The following is an 18,175-nucleotide window of genomic DNA, read 5'->3' as shown; positions in this document are numbered from 1 at the left end:
TGGATTGGTAAGGCATGATTTCCCTTTACGAAAGCCGTGTTGACTCTTTCAAAACATGTTATGTTCATCTACGTGTCTGACAATTCTGTTCTTTACTATAGTTTTAACCAATTTGCCTGGTACTGAAGTTAGACTTACTGGCCTGTAATTGCCAGGATCGCCTCTGGAGCCTTTATAAAAAATCAGTGTTACATTAGCTATCTGCCAGTCATCTGGTACAGAGGCTGATTTAAGTGATAGGTTACACAGCACAGTTAGTTGTTCTGCAATTTGTTATCTGAGTTCCTTCAGAACACGGGTGAATGTCATCTGGTCCTGGTGACTTATTACTGTTTAATTTATCAGTTTGTTCCAAAACCTCCTCTAATGACACCTCAACCTGGGGCAGGTACCAAAATGAGGCAACATAGCCTTCCCTGCCCTTTCCTCAACTTGTGCTGAATAGCAGTTGTCTTGCTGATGAAAACAGGCTCATCTGTGTTTAATATGCCTTGTAGTACAATGTGATAAACCCCGTCAGAGTGGGAGGGTTGGATTTGTTTTGTTACAGCAAGTGTGGAGCTGCCTGGAACACCATGAATAGAAGCAGCCGAGTGTTTTATTGCAGCGTGTTCAAAGAGAAGAGGGAAGAGTGTGAAACTATTTCCCAGTAGTTTCCAGACTAACGCACACTGAGACTTCACAGGCAGCTACCATACATGTGGATTCCTGCTTATGCACGTTTTTATGAGCACTTGGTGTCAGACCAATTCTGGTACCTGTCATGTCAATATTATACTGCAAATCTACTTACAATCAGGAAAGAAATGAAGGTAGGCTGCATGTATGTGTGAGAGGAAATTGTCCTGCAGACTAGCAGGGGCTACTGTTCCTTCCTGCCATATATATTAGAGAGGGGCCCCCAAATTTCAGAGCAGTGGGGTTTGATGAAAAGAGTTGGATCCAAAACTGGCAGGAGCTGTCTCCTCCAGAAGTGGATGCATCGGAAATCTTGCAAAAAACATTTGTGCAAGATTTTGGCCCAAAATGCCAGATGTCTCATGGGAACAATGTGGAGTGATTTCCATACCTTGTCCCAGTTTGGCCTCAAGCCCTAAGACTAGCCTAACCCTAATCCAGACCTGAATCTAAATTCATTCGTAATGACCAAGTTCCAAAATTGAGCACACTGGAGGCTTCAGCTCACTGCAACACAGTCAGACATTAACTCAGAGCAGCGTGATCTCCTTCCATGGCCTGGCATCCTGGATTTCACAACAGGAAACCTGGTGCAAGGCTCTGAGGTCAGTCAAGAGATAAGAATAGAAGGCTGGGTGGGGGCCGTTCCTCTGCCAGGCCCGGATGGCTGGGCTTCATTATGGCTCTGACTAACCGTTACTGCCCAGTGCCAGAGAGGGGCTGAGGGGTGCGGTACAGCTCCCAGTCCAGACCTCCCAGCGGTGGGGACTTGCCTAGGGCCCGGGCAAACCAGGCTGGTTCCTGGGCAAAGTGAAGGCTGGACTTCGGGGCTCTGTGCAGGATGGGAAGCCTAAAGTCAGTTGTTTGTCAAGCTGCCCCCACACAGGGAGCTGGGAGCTCCTCACCGCGTTAAACCCACGGTGCTGCTCTCTGGGGGGCACAGCCTGGCCCCCTGGTGGTGTTTACCCCCGACATGGACACGCGCAGGGTCAAGGCTTTAATTCTGTGCCCTGGTGCCTGTGTCAAGGGGGCAGCTTCTTTCTTGGGCCTGATCCGGGAGGGTGCTGAGCCCCCTCAGCTCCCAGGGTGAAACTCGCCTCAGTGCCAACGGGCTCGGCAAGTCCCTGGACCCACTTATGCTCCACTGGTGCCCGGGTGGCCAGTGCTTAGCCCCGGTTGCTGGGCCTGGTGCTGGGGCATCTGCTCCCCGAGGGTGACTGGATCCATTTCAGCCCCATGGCTGCGCACTGCTTCGAACAGGGCCCTGCCTGGGGGTGGCAGAGAAACTTCACAGGGGGGTTCCTGGCCCCACCCACTCTACAGGCTGCGGTGCACAGCCCTGGCCCACTAAACACCTGCTGTGCAGCGAAGCCCCGTCACCGCCACGTACCCCCGGGGCTGGATTCACCCCTCCGAGGGGCGCACGTGATGCAGAGGACCTGGTGTGCAGCGAAGCCCCGTCACCGCCACGCACCCCCGGGGGCTGGATTCACCCCTCCGAGGGGCGCACGTGATGCAGAGGACCTGGTGTGCAGCGTGAACTTCACGCCGCAGCCCACTCCTGCTGCTTCTGGGATGACTGCAAGCTGCTCTGCTCTGCGCCCTGCGGTGCCCGCTCCAGCCCTGCCCCTCCCTGGGCCGGCTCCCTTTGGGACAGCCCTTGGCTGGACCCTGGTGTTCTCTCTGTTTGACACACAGCTGGCCCAGCGGGAGGAGCAGCTCTGAAATGTCGCATTGGCGTGGAGGGCTGTGCAGCGTGCTTGCAGCACAGTGTAATCACAGCTGGTCCTCTGTTTCCCCCGGTCTGCTCCCAGGCGCTGAAACTCTTTCCAGCTCTCTACGAATTTACCCAGCGAGAAGGTATTAACTCGAACTCTCCTCCCATGCCCCTTGCGCCAAGCACATCCCTGCCGTCTGCCAGGCTGCCCTGGGACTAAGACACCCTGTGTTCCCATAGGCCATGCCAGCTGCTTCCCCTCCAGATTCTCCCCACGGTCCCTCCCACACCTACCTGGTAGATCTACCCAGCTACCCACAGATTTGCAGGGCTCTGTTCATGGTGCTCTCCCTTTCCTCCCGCCTGCCCCTGAAGCATTCAGTGCTGTGGTTTTGGGTTAAATGACCTGACACAATTAGCGCCATGCAGTTCCCTGGCCGCAGTGGCCCTTTCCATCGGCTGCATCTCTGCTGCCCATCCTCGGACTTGTGTTGCCACCGCACTGCAGTTTTGCAAAGCTGAAAGTCTAAAATCTTTTCTACAACAGATGAAGCTTGAAAACCACTGTGCTTAGGAGGCCATCAGCCAGGAGCCGGCCGAGCAGTGGGAGAAGATGCATGTGTTGGCTAATGTTAACGGTGAGGGCTGTGTAAAGAGCTGCAGAATTCCCCGGCTGAGGGCTTGCAGGATTAGATGTGTGATGTGTCTGGGCCCTGGGCCAATGCATCTCTCCCGGTGAAGTTACTTCAATAGCAATGCAGGAGCCAAGGCACTTCCTGGTGGTAACCGACTGGGGGGAGCTGATGGACAAGGTGCAGCCAAGGGTCATTATTCTTATTGTTTATAAACTGAAAATGATCAGGGAAATGAAGTGAGAGGGGGGCCTGGCCCTGTGACTGCTGCATTCCAATCCCAGTGCTCACAGCTGCTGTCTCAGGCCTGGAGAAAGTGGCTTTCAGTTTTAACCTCTCAAACTCGGGTTTCTAGTCCCCTGACGCTGGGAGGTGCTGTGTGAGGGCTAAGGGCTGGTACTGGCGGGCGGGCTTTTCATGAGGGTGATGCAGTTTCACTGTTGTGGGAAGGGCACTCGTATTTCGAGTGTGTGCCAACCAGCCACGTCACTTGGATCGCCTCGTGGCCACAATCCCACTCCTCGGCCTAGCCTGGGCTCTCCTGCCGCCGCGCCGTATGTCTCTCTGGGATGGGCTGATCTCCACTTGATGTCTGCTCTCTGTTTAGAGCATGGCCAGGGCTGGGAGCCAGCTCCTCCTGGCCAGATCTGTGCTCAGACACTGGCTTGCTCGGGGCTCCCTTCCTGGGTGCTTCCCATCTGGCAAAGGGGGGCTAACACCTCACTTCCTACCTGCGGGAGCTGGAGGCAGAGGTGGGGGAGTGCATTGTGTCTGCTGTGCTGCAGGGTCTGATGGCTTGGATGGGGACGGCTGCGTTTTAAACGCCGACCCCTGCTTTGGTGGAGCGGGTAAAGGCTGATCTGGAACAAATCCTGGGCTGGCAAAACTCCAGTGAGCCGCTTCCTCCACTTCAACCCGTGAGCACGGGGAGGCCCAAGGTCCACCTCCCCTGCAAACTGGCTTTCCATTCATCCCCAGCCCTCAGACACGTCTCTTCCGCTTGGGATTATCTCTGCAGCATGACTTGGCCAGGATTCCCGCATTCCTTCCTCGGCGAACACGGCTCTGGGGCCCTGGCCAAAGCCCCATGTTGCTGACGCTGCTAGGTCCCGTCCGTTCCCATTACCTGCTCTCAGTCAGGGCTTTTTCAGGAAGGGGCAGGGGTGGAAACACAAAGGTTTGGACTTTCCATAAACAGTCACTTTCCTTCTGTTAACTCAGTGGAGGTTTTAACTTTATCTCACTCATCGGGGCAGCTGATCGCTCGCTGACGGAGAACAGGCTGCAGATGTCTTCCTCATCTGTCCATCCCACCATTGCCATGTCCTCGTGAAAGAAACAGCGATGCTCCCTTTTCCCCAGGGCTGCCGCTAAGCGCTGTTCAGCTCAGCCATCGCTGTATGGGCCCCGTGTAACAGTGGCAAGTTCGCCTGGGTGCTGTAGGAGAGACCCAGGATGACATGGTCCCTGCAGGCTGGGAGACCAAGTGTGGTGGTGATTTCTCCCCCATGCTGGGCGGGGATGAGGTGCCCCCCGGGGGGGGAACACGGGGAGGCACAGAGGTCCCCAGTGAGCACACGGCGTGTCCCCAGTCATCACCCCGTAGCAGGACAGAGCAGCTAGGTTTCCCTCATGCGCCGCTGAGACTTCTCCGCATGGAGTGGCGTGTGCACGAGGGTGCGGAGAACACCGCTGTGGCTGGATCTTTGCACCCTCGCAATCACGCAGGAGCCGGCCACAGAACAGACCTAAAGAAGGCCAGGCCTGGGGGGAGCAGGAGGCTGGTGTCTGGGGGCACAGAGACACCGGGGGCATAGAGTTCCTGGTCTAGGTGAGGGGCCAGCGCCTGGCTGGAGGGGGAGTTTTCTATTTATCCGAGGTATAAATGGCCCCTTTGCTGCAGAGTCTGGGCACCTCGCCCTCTTTACTGTATTTATTACTGCAACCCCCTGGGGGCAGGGCAGGGCTGGGCTCTCATCCCTGGGGGATGGAGGACAGTTGAGGCACACGCACCTGGCCAAGGTTGCACAGGAAGGCTGTAAGGGAGCAGCGAGCCTGGGTCCCAGCCCAACTGCTGCGCCATCCTTCTCTTTTCAGCAGGGGTTTGAATGGCAGCTGTTGACCTGGTGCCCTGGGAATGGCAGGTCTCCCAGGCAGAAGGAAGCGGAAGGAGTGTGAGGAAGACGGCACTGGCAGGGCGAAGATGGTGAAGGAGGTAGATTGAAGGACATGAAATAACTTTGCAGGGATCTTGGCATGTGCAATATGGGGGGAAGCAATGGGGTGATGGTAGCTGGAGAGAGAGGCCCCCGAGGTGGCTGGTGAGAGCGAGGTCAGCTCGCTGGAGGCCCTGTGGTGCTCGCGGGGGGCAGACGGTTTCCTCTGTGCACGTGCGTTTCCCTTGTGCGCTCCTGGAAAGCAATTCCAGGTCAGGTCTGAGTGCAAGACCCACTGCTTTGAGACAGGCCTTCCACAGCAGCGACCAGCAACTGGGGTGCCTGGGGGAGCCAGGCTAGGAGCAGAGGGCAATGAGGTGAGACTGGAGAGTGGTGGCACTTCGGGCGTGCTCTGGGTGTTGTGCTTCAATCCCATGGGGAGCAGCGGCCTGGGCTAGCGAGGTTTGTTCTGCTCTCGACAGGTTCTTATCCCACCCTTGTCCCTGGGGTCTGAGTCGCCGCTCAGAAGAGCCTTACACGCCAGGGCTGACGTCTGTCCCAGGTGGTTCAGCCTCCCGTCCTGTCCCGGAGCTAAGGGGGTGTGCAGAAGGGCGAGCGCCTTGGAGATCATCACCGAGCCCTTGAGCTTGAGTCACTGCTCTGTGGGAAGCCGGCGTGGGGAGTGGAGGGGTCTGAGGTGCTGGCAGGAGCCGGCGTAGGGAGCGGACGGGTCTGACGCGCTGGGGGAGCTGGTGTAGGGAGCGGACGGGTCTGAGGCGCTGGCAGGAGCCGGCGTAGGGAGCGGACGGGTCTGAGGCGCTGGCAGGAGCCGGCGTAGGAAGTGGAGGGGTCTGAGGCCCTGGCAGGAGCCGGCATAGGAAGTGGAGGGGTCTGAGGCCCTGGCGGGAGCTGGTGTAGGGAGCAGAGGGGTCTGAGGCACTGGCGGGAGCTGGTGTAGGGAGCAGAGGGGTCTGAGGCGCTGGCGGGAGTTGGCGTGGGGAGCTGACGGGTCTGAGGCGCTGCGGGGAGCTGGCAGAGGGGTCTGAGGCGCTGGGGGGTGCCAGTGTGGGGAGCAGAGGGGTCTGAGGCACTGGCGGGAGCTGGTGTAGGGAGCGGACGGGTCTGAGGCCCTGGCAGGAGCCGGCGGAAGGAGCAGACACGCTGCAGAGCTCTGTGCTGTCGCCTCAGACCTGGGCCATCCCCTCCCGTGGCACAGGACATGCTGCCATTTCCTTGCCATGCAAGGGAACAGCGAGAGCCGAGCTGTGATTAATCCGCGCCTCAGAGGTGATGTCATCTCTCGCCATCTGATAGGGCCGGCGGAAACGCTGGCTCCCAGGCTGGCCGTGTTTCCAGCAGACAGCGCTGGCTCATGGCATGGCTGCGAGTGAGCATTGCCGGCTGCTTGGCAGCTGTGAGAGAAACTGGGGCCAAGGCCAAGCCCACGGAGCTGCTAATTTTAGCTGTGACTCTGATTTTCCGACCAGACAATCTCCGAATAGTGCCCTAGGGCCCTGGCCGGAGCCCTGCCGCCCCCAGCCCCGCACTGGCCAAGGGAGCTGGGCGCGCAGCTTTGGGGGTGCGGGGTGAGAACCGGCCTGTCCGAGGGGGAGTGGGGACTTGCCCAGGGATCCCCGGGGCAATGGCTGGGCTGGTGCCAGCGGTAATGGCGCCATCGAGGGCAGGCAGCTGTTTCGGTAGGAAATCCGAGACGGTCCCTGCCCCGATGACCCACGCAACCGTCAGGTACCAAGTGATCAGCGTGAGGGGGCAGGTGGCAAACGGGATAGGGGCTGGGGGAGCTTCCCCTGTGCCTGGCGCATGGGAACGCCCAGGCCACGGGCGCTGTCGTGTTTGTTTATTCCTTGTTAACGCTTGTGGGTATGTCCTGGGATGGCGGGGAGGGGGCTGAGGACAGGGAGGGCCTGTGGGGCCATGGACATAGGGGTGTGGCTGCTGGGAGAGGTGAGCATTTGGGGGGACGTGGAGGGTGCCAGTGGGGAGGGGCTGCTCTGTGATGGGGAGGGAGGGCCGTGTGCCGTGGGGGTGGGGGGTTGAGGCACAGGCAGTGGGTGTGAGGAGGGGCAGGACATGGGGGGCGGGTGCAGGGCAGCCACAGCCCCGGTGAGTGTTGTGGAACAGCTGCAATCTGGCACGGTTATTTCCCTCCCCAGAGCAGCTGGCTCACTCCCGGGGAGCCGGGGCGGACGTGCCTGCTGCAACACTCCCCGGGCACCTTGCCCCATTTCCTGTTCCCTCATTCACCTGCCCCGTGGGGCTGGCCAGGAGCTGATCTCTGCTCACACAACGTCTAGGGGTGCTGGAGGTGCAGCACCAGTGAAATACCAGCCGCGGCGGGGGGCTGCTGTCTTCCCTTGCTGAGCAACCCATGAACCCCACCCCAAGCCCCTCTATGTCCCCTTTCCCACAGCAATCCCACCACTCCCTCCGGGGGGTGTCCTGTGGGCCTCTGCCTTGGCGTGTCCCATGCGGATTCGGGGCAGAGCGCACGTTCTCTCTGCAGTGTACTGGACAGGCAGAGCACCACACACCTCTTGGGGGCTCGGGCAGCAGCCAGCCCCACACAGGCCCATCAATGGATGGTCGGGGACGCAACCCCATGCTCTGACTGGGAGTGGGCAACAGGGGATGGATCGCTTGCTGATTCCCTGTCCTGTTCACTCCCTCTGGGGCACCTGGCATTGGCCACTGTCGGCAGACAGGACACTGGGCTAGATGGACCCTTGGTCTGACCCAGCCTGGCCATTTGTTCTTACCCTAACGTTGTATAAAGCCGCTGTGGCCGGGGTGTGGCAGAGACGTGTTGGGGGGCTGCTGGGAAGGTGACGCCCCTCTGAGCTCCAGCACCGGTGGGTGCAGCAGGTTAGCAACATGCCTGTGATCTGCTGAAGCCACCTCTGCCCTAGAGCAGAAAGCCGTCGCAAACAGGCAGGGAGTGACTCCATCCTCAGCGAGGGACGCTCGGAGCCTGGGGCTGGCCTCTGATTTTGAGGAGGAGCATCTGGTGGTCTTCGGCACCCGCTGCAGCGGAAGAGTGAAAGCTCCAGGAGCCTGGGGGGCTGTGGAACGTCGATTTTGAAAGGACGGCGATGGTTTCCTTGTGAGAGGAACCCCCCTGAACTAGACAGCAGAGAGCGGCCTGGAGAATCTCCTGGACAGCCCCTAGCTCTTAACGCACGGCCATTTCCTGACCTAGTTGTTCAGCATTGTCCCTGCTTGTCTGGAGAGGAGATCGGTCCCTTCGGGGAGCTCAGCCTGCGTTTCAGCAAGATCCCAAACACGTTCTCTATTGTGCCTCTATGAACGGAGCCGCACCTAGTGCTTGCAGACGATAGGTCTACCCAGTGCTGGCCAGATCTCAGCCCAAATCCCACTGACGGCAGTGCGAATTCTGCAGGAGTTGAAGACTAAGAAAAACTGAGTAAGGACCTCAGGATTTGACCCTATGTCAATCATTTCAACTGGATGAGGGAAAAATCCCGAGCCCTTGGTTATTTTTAAAGGCTAGCTAGTTGTTTTAGGCATACTTAGTCCTGTCCTATGTCCAACAGGCTCACAGCAAAACAGATTTGCTTTGAAAAATGTTTATCTCATCCTAAACTATGTCTATATGTTCGTGCTTGGCCCTGCCTTTGCTTTCCAGCTATGCTGAGTTCATTCCAGATCTGTCTCTGCTAACATCCCAGAGGACTGGGCAGTGCGGACGTGTGCAGTGAGCTCAGGCCTGGGGGCTGGCGTCCCCCGATTTCTGTTGCTGATTCTGCTGTCGCCTTTGTGGTGTGTGGCCGAGGGCAAGTCACTTACCTTCTCGCTGCATTTCCCCACCTGGAAAATGGGTTTAACAGTATTTATGAACCCACCTCAAGGGCTGCTGTGCTGAAACGAAATCAGCTGCAGTTTGCAAAGTGCTTTGAAGGTACAAGATGCTTACTACTGACAAAGCGATGCCAGCCCGTGCACTAGGGGCAGTGCTGTGGGATCTGTGCAGAGGGTGGAGGACAGGTTATTGTTTTGCCTGTGATCATTCTTTGCAACCATGCGCTAATGCTACAGCGCCCCAGATGGAGAGCTCTGGACTTGGGAGCAGTGTCTTTGGGTGTTCATTGTGGCTCCTCCATCAGCCCCTGATTAAAGATGGTGCCTGGTGCACAGATCCCGAACGGGAATGGGCCTGAATGTGAAAGCAGAATGGTCTCCCTGCTGCAGAAGAGTCCCAGTGTCATCAGCCTTGTCTGCACTGGCTTCGTAAGATCCCCGTCACCACGGCCACAGCTTCGCCGGCGGGAGCCACAGCGTGAGCACTAATGCAGCCAAAGTGCTTGCGGCTGCGGGGGTTTAATCCGCTGTTCTCTAGGCCGCCAGTGAGCAAGGGCAGACAGCATGGTGATAACACTGCCAGTGGCTGCAGCAGTCCTGCGTTCACTAGTGCTCGGGTCATCACTCATCAGCTCTTGTGACGGTGGGGAGCAGCCTCGCGTAGAAACAGCTTTAGCTGTGGACATGTTCTCTGCACACAGACACCGAGTACCTGCTTGCCGTGCTGCAAACATTCAAAACAAGGGGTGACCTCTTCTCCGAGATCCATTCCATCAGGAGCGGTTCAGGTGGGAGGTCTGGAACGCCTGCCCTTCCCTTCTCCACGACCCCATCTGCTGTCAGAACCAGAGCCGTCCTGCCTTCAGAGAGTCGTACGTTCCACGGCCAGAAGAGACCATTGGATCATCTAGTCTGAAGTCCTGCATAACAGACCAAGAGCACCTTCAGTGCTTAGGAAACTTCAGCTGGTACCGAATGCTGCAGTGTGACTCCTCAGCAATGCCAGCACATCGAATCGTAGGACTGGAAGGGACCTCGAGAGTTCGTCTAGTCCAGTCCCCTGCACTCCTGGCAGGACTAAGTATTATCGAGACCATCCCTGACAGGTGTTTGTCCAACCTGCTCTTAAATATCTCCAGTGATGGAGATTCCACAACCTCCCTGGGCAATTTATTCCAGTGCTTAACCACTCTGACCGAAAGTTTTTCCTAATGTCCAACCTAAACCTCCCTTGCTTCAATTTTTAAGCCCATTGCTTCTTGTCCTGTCCTCAGAGGTTAAGGAGAACAATTTATCACCCTCTTTTATATCACAAACTTGTACCTATCCAAAGACTGTTATCATGTCCCCTCTCGGTCTTCTCTTCTCCAAACTAAACAAACCTATTTTTTTCCATCTTCCCTCATAGGTCATGTTTTCTAGACCTTTAATCATTTTTGTTGCTCTTTTCGCTTTTCTCCAATTTGTCCACATCTTTCCCAAAGTGTGGTGCCCATTTCTCCAGTTGAGGCCTTATCAATGCTGAGTAGAGCGGAAGAATTACTTCTCGTGTCTTGCTTACAACACTCCTGCTAATACAGCCCAGAATTATGTTCAGGTTTTTTGCAACAATGTTACACTGTTGACTCATATTTAGCTTGTGATCCACTATGACCCCCAGATCCTTTTCCGCAGTACTCCTTCCTAGGCAGTCATTTACCATGTTGTATGTGTGCAACTGATTGTTCCTTCCTAAGTCAAGTACTTTGCATTTGTCCCTATTGAATTTCAGCCTATTTACTTCAGATCATTTCTCCAGTTTGTTCAGATCATTTTGAATTTTAATCCTATCCTCCAAAGCACTTGCAACCCCTCCCAGCTTGGTATCGTCCACAAACTTCATAAGCGTACTCTCTGTCATTATCTAAATCATTGATGCAAATTTTGAATAGAATTGGATCCAGGATAGATCTCCGCAGGACCCCACTTGATAGGCCTTTCCTTCTTGAGTGTGAACCACTGATAACTACTCTCTGACTATGGTTTTCCAACCAGCTGTGCACCTTTCTTCTAGGACAGGGGTTCTCAAGCTGGGGGTCAGGATCCCTCAGGGGGTTGCGAGATTATTACATGGGGGGTCAGGAGCTGTCAGCCTCCACCCCAAACCCCGTTTTGCATCCAGCATTTATAATGGTGTTAAATAGGTACAAAAGTGTTTTTAATTTCTAAGGGGGGTGGTGGTGCACACAGAGGCTTGCTATGTGAAAGGGGTCACCGGTGCAAACCTTTGAGAACCACTGTTCTAGGAGGTTCATCTAGGCTACATTTCCCTAGTGTGTTTATGAGGCGGCCATGTGAGACAGTACCAAAAGCCTTATTAAAGTCGAGATATACCACATCTCTGCTTCCTCCCTATCCACAAGGCTTGTTACCCTGGCAAAGAAGGATATTAGGTTGATTTGACATGATTTGTTCTGGACAAATCCATGTTCATTGTACTTATTATCTTCTAGGTGCTTACAAATTGATTGATTGGTACCTGGAAAGATAATGAGGAAATAAAGTGAAGCTGTCTGGTCTATAATTCCCTGGGTTGTCCTCATTCCCTTTTTATAGATAGATACTATATTTGTCCTTTTCCAGTCCTCTGGGATCTCTCCTGTCCTCCACAAATTCTCAGAGATAATTGCTAATGGCTCTGAGATGTCTTTAGCCAGTTCCTTAAGTATTCCAGGATGTATTTTGTCAGACCCTGACAACTTCAAGGCATCTAACCTAAGTAATTCTTACCTTGTTCTTTCCCTGTTTTAGCTTCAGAACCCACCCTGTTTCCACTGATGTTCACTAGTTAGTCATCCAATCACTGCTAACCTTTCTGGTGAAAACTGAAACAAAAAAGGCATGTAACACTTTGCACATTGCTGTGTTTTCTGTTATTGTCTCCCCCCCCTTATTGAGTAATGGGCCTACCCTGACCTTGGTTGTCTTCTTGCTTCTCATGTATTTGTAAAATATTTTCCTCTTACCCTTTATGGTCCCTAACTAGTTTAATCTCATTTTGTGCCTTGGCCTTTCTAATTTTGTCCCTACATACTTGTGTTGTTTTTTTATATTCATCCTTTGTAATTTGACATCACACCTGTCCTCCACTCTCTCCTCCAGCTTCACACAGAAGAGCGAATCAAGTTCCTGGTCTCAGCCCTCATCTTCGAGGGGCCAATGTCCTAGGCCCTTGGTACTTCAAAGATCGACTAAAGTTCTGGGATGGAGACTATTCAGCAGCTCTGTTCCTCTGGCCCACTGGGGCTTTATACAGCACGGGCAAAACTTGTCTGTGTGCAGGACAGAGATCTTCCTCGGGCTGGTCCCAGGCTGTGGAAAGAACACCCCCAGGAACCAAGGACCACCCCAAGCTCTCCACCTTCCTTCCAATCGCTCCCCGGCTGCACACACTTCTGCCTGTGTCAGCGATTCGCTGCATGGATTAACACACGACTGAAAGGCGTCCAGATACTGCCGTGATACGTGTGGTGTAAACAGTGACACAGAACAGACGAGAGACCCTCCGCCAAGAATTCCTGCCGCCATCCCGTAACTTCCGGTTGAGCCAGAGCAGATCTTTTAGAAACTGACATCCAACCTCGATTTAAAGGTAAGGCCTCAAGGGCTGAAGAACCCAGGTAAATTGTGTTGCCTTTCAGGACTCGCCTCCGCCTGCAGGCATTTGTCTAAAGCGGCAGATCTCAGCTCTGTGGGGCAAGAATCAACATTGCGTCACAAGGGAGTACCCAGCAGGTCATGGCCCAACAAAGGATGAGTATTACTGTGTCGAAAGGTGGGTGGGTGGCCGAACCCTGTGACTCTACATCAGTCGGTCTGACCCTTCCTTCTGTTCAAAGGGTCTAAGGCGACTATACTCCTACTGCAGCAAACCCTCGTGCAAGAATGTCTGTGTGTAAGGAGCCCCGAATCCATGGCGGGGGATGGGGGAAGGGGCTTTAGATGTACATGGAATACTAGAGAAGGGAATAGCTGCTGAAGGGAAGCATTTTCCTCTCTGGGGTGTGTGCCTGTGTGTGTGTGTGTGTGTGTGTGTGTTTGTGTGCGTGTGTGCAAACAGCTTTCTCTACATCATTCGCTGGTGGATGGCATTGGAAACTCAGACATGTTCATTCACGTGGCAATAAGCTAAAGGGCTTGGATTCCATTCACGCGGCCGGGTACGCACAGAATCAGCCCAGGCCTTAATTAAGAGGAAACTCATTTTTTTAAGGGTTTGGGCGTCAGAACAAACGCAGACGCCCGGTGAAGAATGTAAGGGCTGCTCCGTTTCAGCCCCACGTAAGCAGTTTGGGAGTCTCAGCCTGGAAAGTATAATTAAGCATAACTCATCCAAACAGCTAGCGAGTTCTGCCTGAGCAAAGCCCCAGGAATGGACCCGCGAGCAGGCTTTGAACAAGAGTCTTTGTTTCAGTTGGTGTCATCCCAGAATCACCCAGCGCTCATGGCACGGTTCTCAGGGTGAGCAATCACTGGCGTGCTGCTTTGTGGCTGGGTCCTAAGTGGGCGTCATCTCCTCTCAAAGGCCGATGCTCTCTGAGCTGGGGTTTGGCCTGGCGTGGAGGCTAGAGCACTGGCCGTGAGCCTGCTGTCGTGGGCTGGCTTTAGTTGTCTTTGATCTGAGGTTGGGGGCACCCCCAGGTCAGACTGGACAGGTGGAGTGGTCCTCTCCCCGACGTCGTGCAGACGTGGCATCAGGAGGAGATGCCATGGACAGTCTGTAGCCTGCATGTGTCTGCAATTCCCCTGAGCACCCTGCCTGACAGGGCCAGGGACTCGTGGGCTGCTCCCCCTCAGGGGTGACGGGACCAGTGACCCCAAGATTCCAGGCAGCCTTGAGGGGGGATGTTGCTCCCCAATAGATCTCTGCCACGCCGGCTGCAGAGCGCTTTCCTCCATCCCCCTTTACTAGCTCAGTGACCCGGGGGTGAATCCTTGGCTGGACAGAGGCGCAGTGTTTGGCTCTGGGAATCATGTTCTCTGGGAAAGCAGCTGCCTCTCCCTCTGCGGCATATGGCTCAAAAACAATGTACTTGTGCTCTGTGACGCATCCCTTTGCAAGGTGTCATTGGCCCTGGGGAGGGGAAAAGCAGTCCGGTCACTTTCCTGAATGGGGGGAGCCGTCGTGGTGTGGAGGGGAAGCTCAGGGCTCACCCCTGCCTAGCGAAGCCTGTTTGTTATTCCAAGGTGTTTCCTGTGTCGGCGGAGCGGGAGTGTGAGGCTCAGATAATTGCAAGAGCCCATCTTGCAATTATGGAAAACAGGAAGAAGCCAGGAAAACACGAAAGCCTCGGAAATGCCTTTGCCAAAGAACCCACATTGGAGACTCTCCTCCTCCAGACATTGTTTGTATCAGCCCTTGAGTCACAGAGAGGGATGGGGACTCCCCCGCGGCCAGAGTGGGGGATAGAGCGCCAGGCCCCCAGTCCTGTGCTCAGGACACTAGCCCATGCAATTCTGTGCATTGGATGGGGCAGGGACGAAGGCATGTGATTTATTGCAGGACGGCAGAAGCACACTCCTTTATTGCATGGCTGTCCTGAGCACACGTGTGCGCGCCGGGGGCTCCGTGCCCTCGTGTGTGTCTGTGTCCCCCACATCCTTGCTCTGCACCAAGCCCAGCTGTTGCCTGTGAATAAAAAGCTCGGTATGTTGTGCAGTGACTGCGTGTGCCACGTCTCCTGCCGTGATTCTGGCCCTGCTGTTCTCCCGCGCTCGATCTTCCAGCCCCGGCTACAAACTCTCTGGTCTCTCTTGTACTTTCCAGTTTCTGCCGAGTTTGTCTCGTTCTTTCCCCTCATTCTGTTTTTCTAAATTTAAATTTAAATTATGGAGATATACCTATCTCATAGAACTGGAAGGGACCCCAAAGGGTCATCAAGTCCAGCCCCCTGCCTTCACTAGCAGGACCAAGTACTGATTTTTGCCCCAGATCCCTAAGTGGCCCCTCAAGGATTGAACTCACAACCCTGGGTTTAGCAGGCCAATGCTCAAACCACTGAGCTATCCCTCCCTTGGTCCCATTTCTCTTCCGGCGGCTCCCCCCCGTTCCGCCCCCTCCTGCCCGTTTATCTTGCAGTGTCTAGTTGTCTATCTGCGGAGCACATGTGCTACATGACCTGGGGCAGGGGATTGCGGTGTGGGAGGGGGTGCGGGCTCCGGGACGGAGTTAGGGTGCGGGACGGGGTTTTGACCTGGGGCAGGGGATTGGGGTGTGGGAGGGGGTGCGGGCTCCGGGACGGAGTTAGGGTGCGGGACGGGGTTCTGACCTGGGGCAGGGGATTGGGGTGTGGGAGGGGGTGCGGGCTCCAGGACGGAGTTAGGGTGCGGGACGGGGTTCTGACCTGGGGCAGGGGGTTCAGGGTGTGGGCTCCAGCTGGGCTGCGCTTACCTCAGGTGGCTCCCGGTCGGTGGTGCAGTGGGGCTAAGGCAGGTTCCCTGCTTGCCCCGGCTCCACGCCGCTCCTGGAAGTGGCCGACATGTCCGGCCCCTAGGCGGAGTTGCGGCCAGGCGGCTCTGCATGGTGTCTGCACCTGCAAGCACCGCCTCTGCAGCTACCATTGGCCATGTTTCCTGGCCAATGGGAGCTGTGGAGCTGGCACTGGGGGCCAGACATGCTGGCTGCTGCTGGGGAGCTGCGCGGTGCCAGGGCAGGCAGGGAGCCTGCCTTAGCCCCGCTGTGCTGCCGCTCGGACTTTTAACAGCCCGGTCAGCAGAGCTGCCAGGGTCTCTCTTCGACCGAGCGTTCCAGCTGAAAACGGGACGCTTGGCCACCCTACCATGGCTGTGCCTCTGCTACGCTCACGGATGGCAATGCAGTGCTGAGCCGGGCTAAGCACAAGCTTTATGGCTGCCTTCGGGTGCCAGCTGGAAGCGCCTCGTCCTTCTACCCCATCGCTCGTGTGCCCTGTACGGAGCCCAGCTGGCGGTGGGCTCGCGGGGAGAGCTTGCGGGATCAGGCCCGGGGATCACCCCGGGCTGCTGGTTCCATCAGTACGTGAAGCAGCACAGCCAAGCGCGCTGGCCTTGACCCCGACCGGGGCTCTGGCTGCAGCCTGCACTTTGTGGTTAGCTCCAAACCTGCCACTTAGCCAGCTCCTCGAAAGCCAAGAGGGGCCTGAGGCCCGGGCCACATACTGTACGGAGCCCCAAATAGCCCTGCCCTTCCAGACCCGCCCTGGGCCAGCCAGAGCTCTGTCCCTCACTCCCTGCCCGGCCAGGCAGAGCGGCTGTTCCTGGTACAGGGGGCGGGGGGCAGTCCCCAGAGGCTGTGGGGCCAGGTGTGTGCTGGGGACTCACCCCGGCTGCGGGGGCCAGAGGCAGAGCTGAGCAGGGGTTTGCTGGGGGTTGTTCTAGGCCCATGGAGCCGTGGGGAGAGTGTGATGGAGCCAGGCCGTGGGGCGAGATGGACCAGGGCTCACGTACTGCCTGGCTTTGGTGGGTCAGAGCGGGTCGCTCCCAAAGGCCTTGGCTCGCGGTCCGGCGCCCAGGAGCCGCCTGAGGGGCCCTGCTGCGGGGGGCTGGCCTAGACAAGCAGCGCGCCCTCGGCCCTGGCCGCTGCTGATGCTCGGTAAGTGACGAGCTGTTTCTCCTCCCACTGTCATGGGGGCCTGGGGCTGTCCCCCAGTGGGGCACAGGCTGTGTCAAAGCCGCTGGTGGGGAGGGGCAGCGCTGAGTGGGGGTTACAGCAGGGGGCAGGGAGGCAGCAGCCCTGGGCTCTGTTCCTTGCTGTATCCCTGGCTCCCTGTGTGACCTTGGGCATGACACTTAATTTCCCCGTGCCTCAGTGTCCCCATCTGAGAAGTGCAGCCCCCTCCCTCTGTACAGCAGCTGAGGTCAGCAGGGAAAGGCGCTGTCTAAGCAGCAGGAGACTCTGCTGATCATCAGCCTCGCTCCCCTCGTCCCAGGTTTGTAGGCACAGAAATGGTCAGTCTCAATGTAGGAGTGTGAGTCGTTCTGTGTCTCACTGGGGGCTTGTCTGTGATCCGTTGGGGAGGGGGAGCACTGCCCCGGGAGCGGACCTGGGATCTAGGCGACGTCTCTGCTGTTGTGACATCCAGCTCTCGGGGCTCGCTGCTCCCCTCCAGACAAAAGCATCAGGACTCACAAGGATTCAAATAACGGGTTACGTTCCAGCTCTTCAGACAAACGTTCCCTTCGGTTTGGGAACATCAGGGGAGAAATAGACCCAAGGTTTTTCTGTTCCAATGATTTCTCTAGCCTCTGACACTGCCCTGTTGCTGATTCATTGATTCAGACAGTTTAAATACTGGGAGGGGACATAGCACTGTGCTCACACAGCAGCACTGGGCTTTCTGCTGCTCAACATCTCCCTGGTACTGCAAGAGCTGAGCAGCAAGACACAGGGCTGGTAAGTTACTTTTTCATTGACTGTGTTGAGAGCGCTCGCTCCAGGCTCAGTGTGGGGACAGGGCTGAGGGACAGCAGTGTGTTCGTCCAGCCTTCGAGTTCTCTTAGCAGCACCGAGGGTTTGTTCTTATCCAGCAAACCAATTCTAGAGAATTCTTGGGAGAGCAGAAATATTTAGGTAAGAGGAGTAAAACTCAAAGCATGATAAATAATAATCCATAAAGAATGGGTGAAAAGAAAAAGTAAAGTAAAAGTTTCAGATGGGTTGATTGTTAAAGGGGTGGGTGGGTGTGTGTGTGTGTGTGTGTGTGTGTGTGTGTGTCCTGACCAAGACAAAGGAATATAATGAATAGAATAGTTTTCAGCTGGTTTTAATTAACTGGTGGTTGAATCTTTCAAGTTCACTTTAAAGGGTGTGACATGAAGAGACTGTTTGATGTGCAGAGTGCTCAGTTAAGTTTATAAGCTGCTTGATGTAAACAAAATTGTTCTCAGATGCAAACTATTTCCATCTGTAAACCAAAAAAATGTGATGGCTTTTTAGGGATTTTTTCCCTCTTGCAAGCAAATATTTTCCCTGGCAGCAATACAGCGAGTCCAGTTAGCGAGTCCTCCCAGCTCCAGGCTGGGATGCTCACCCAGCACTTAGGCAGGTAAAGGGGGGGTCAGTTTGAGTTACTGGAGTCAGGGGTCAGAGCTCCTGGGAAGCTGCCAAGGGCTGGCAATTGAGTCCTGGGCAGCAGGAG

The 18,175-nt window shown here is 55.8% G+C and overlaps 1 protein-coding gene across 3 annotated transcripts in view; it reads left to right on the top strand.

The window, feature by feature from the left end:
- Positions 1 to 12,194: 12,194 nt before the first annotated feature.
- LRRC15 (leucine rich repeat containing 15) overlaps positions 12,195 to 18,175 on the top strand; it is a 13,288-nt gene continuing 7,307 nt past the window's right edge. Inside the window, exon 1 of one of the 3 annotated variants that reach the window (XM_034782323.1) lies at positions 12,195 to 12,651. The gene's annotated coding sequence lies outside the window, so the exon portion shown is untranslated. Of the gene's footprint in view, positions 12,652 to 16,933; positions 17,431 to 17,469; positions 17,608 to 18,175 lie in introns of those variants that run through there. The other 2 variants (XM_034782320.1, XM_034782321.1) reach the window with 2 other exon arrangements.

The sequence above is a fragment of the Trachemys scripta genome, chromosome 9 (genome assembly GCF_013100865.1).
Source record: "Trachemys scripta elegans isolate TJP31775 chromosome 9, CAS_Tse_1.0, whole genome shotgun sequence".
NCBI lineage: Eukaryota > Metazoa > Chordata > Testudines > Emydidae > Trachemys > Trachemys scripta.
This window is presented reverse-complemented; position numbering and strand designations above follow the sequence as displayed.